The sequence below is a fragment of the Oculina patagonica genome, unplaced genomic scaffold (genome assembly GCF_052425735.1).
Source record: "Oculina patagonica isolate OP01 unplaced genomic scaffold, crgOcupat unplaced364, whole genome shotgun sequence".
NCBI lineage: Eukaryota > Metazoa > Cnidaria > Anthozoa > Scleractinia > Oculinidae > Oculina > Oculina patagonica.
In genome coordinates, this window is record NW_027558216.1 from 5,816 (window position 1) to 8,171 (window position 2,356).

The 2,356-nt window shown below is 38.6% G+C and overlaps 1 long non-coding RNA gene across 1 annotated transcript; it reads right to left on the reverse strand.

Moving 5' to 3' along the window:
* Positions 1-364: 364 nt before the first annotated feature.
* Positions 365-1,649, reverse strand: LOC144640583 (uncharacterized). Its single transcript, XR_013568413.1, has 3 exons — positions 1,472-1,649; positions 972-1,050; positions 365-892 (listed from the first exon to the last, which is right to left on the reverse strand). It is a non-coding gene; the product is annotated as an uncharacterized LOC144640583 (long non-coding RNA).
* Positions 1,650-2,356: the final 707 nt, after the last annotated feature.

Here is a 2,356-nt window from a genome sequence, read left to right on the forward strand (position 1 = left end):
AAAATGGCATAATTTTGCCTTGTATCTATTTCCACTTTAAAAATACCTATGCGAATAAGTAAAGTTACAAGGGTCGATATATATAAAGCTACGAATTAGTCGCAAACGATGCAACTTAACTTTGGTATCGTCCCTTAAATTTTATTTGCGAAGATCTGATGCTTCAAAAGTCAACAATACCGATGCAATTTTATAATTATCGAGCGCCAACTGTTGTAACCGTGGCATTCCGTTGAGCGAACGCCTTTAGAGACCTTGATACTTCACTTCTTCTTGATTAGTTTTATCTCAGCTGTTATCTGAACTACTCTGGGCCTGTGATGAAGTGCTTATTAAATTAAAGACAACCAAAGTTACAACAAGGCAAAGCAAATGGAGTTTATTGAGTTCCATTACAATATTTGCAGACAGACATTATCAAATCTCAGTAACTTAAACATCAATGACGTGACAAACAGAAGTTCGCACATGTAGTTAAATTTTTAAACATGACAAGTTTAACAAGAGTCGTTCGTAGCCAAGTATAGTATTTTAGAAAGCATGTAAACAGATTTAACTTAAAATAGAAAAGCAAATGCACAATGTCAGCTTTCATAACAGTAAAAGTTTTTTGTTATTTGTCTATAAACAGACTGCAAGGATAGCTGTTTGGGAGTAAAAAAATGAAAAAAAAAATTTGGACGGTCATTAAGATTCCGTTAAAATTAATTGAGTGAAGTAAATTAATATTAAATCAATTACAAATTAAACTAAAGTTTTACAACAGCAAAGCAAGCAGCAGCCGCGATTGATCTTTGGCGCCCAAGCGGTCCAAGACTGAGGACACTCCGGTGTCCGCTGACATGAAGACAGTGACGAACCGACCCAATGTGAAGAGCACAGCGTACAGGGGCTAAAATAAAAAAATAAATATCAGAGATAAGTTGGGAAATATTTTTCGTAACTTATCAGTTAAAATCTAAAGGACTCGCCTGTATCCTTCCTTGCACTTGCACTTTCTTTTATTGCACTCCCAGTGTTGTCTGCAGTGGCATACTTCCGAGGAAACATCTACATATAAAGAAAATATCAGATTTATTTATTTTTTACATAACGCTATAATTTAGTTTTTCACATAACGCTATAATTCTTGGAACAAGCTACATTTTTGGAACAAGTTCAAGGGTTAGCAGTGTTTCACTAAAGGAGTGAACAAGCGAAGTGTCTTGAATTTTCTAATTGCGCACCACTTGCATTTCCGAGGACGATATTATTTAACTAACAAGCTGGTGTGATGTTTTTTGATATTGGCTTCAGCTTTGCTCATTAACGAGACATTTATCTTATGAGGCAGAATAAAATAAATCCTTGCCGGGCGTCCAAAATATAACTTCTTTACTTGATCTAAAATAAAGTTTAATGTGGCCGCAGTTCTTGCGGGGGAAAATTTACGTGTACGGTCGGTAAGTTAACCGGTTTTACTAATACTCACCCCGGCCAGGCTTGATGCATCCTCCGGCCGTTCTCACATATCCTGCATCACACAGACAAGTGTATGTCCCTGGATAGTTTACGCATTTTTGATTACCGCCGCATGGATTCACCAATTCAGAACATTCGTCCAAATCTGAAGTGAAATAAGATATATCTCCTGATAATTACAACCAAACTCAAGAATATCACCGAGCTTACAATTTACCTTCTTTATTATTTATTACACACTTGATGCTTTCAACATTGCTGATCCTAGCAGTATGCAGGATAGCCTTCTACGTAATCGATGGCTCCTTTAAACGACTGCGCGGGAGGCTTTATGCAGGACGCGTGGCATAGAAAATGGCCCAGCTCAACACGAGTCTCTCGCCCATAGCTCAGTTGGTTAGATCGCCAACTGATATTTGGAGAGACCATAGATTCGATTCCCGTTGGGGACAGAGCATGTTTATTTGTCCCACGCTTGTGGCATTTTGTACATTTCATCTTTGTCATGAAGTTCCCGGTGTTGTGGTCTGTTCTATTCCATGGGTGGGTGGTGGGGTGAGATCATACACATGGACGGATAGCGACTGCCATAGGCGCCTTATATGCTGATGTCTGGTCTCATCCCATAGATTCGAACTGTGAAGCGCATTGATTACGAGCTTTGTAAATGCGCTATATAAGCACCTATATCACATATCACATATCAGGTCAAACCCAGTTTAGTCGATTATCTTAGTTTTCCGACCACTTTAGATCGAAACGGTTGTTAACTGTCTAGATTTTTAGCCATTTCTTTTTGTGAGGGCAAAGCCCGCACAATGGCATCGACTGCGGGATTTATTTATTTATTTATTTGTGTGTGGGTTTGCTTGTGTCACGTGGTCTTCAGCGAAAG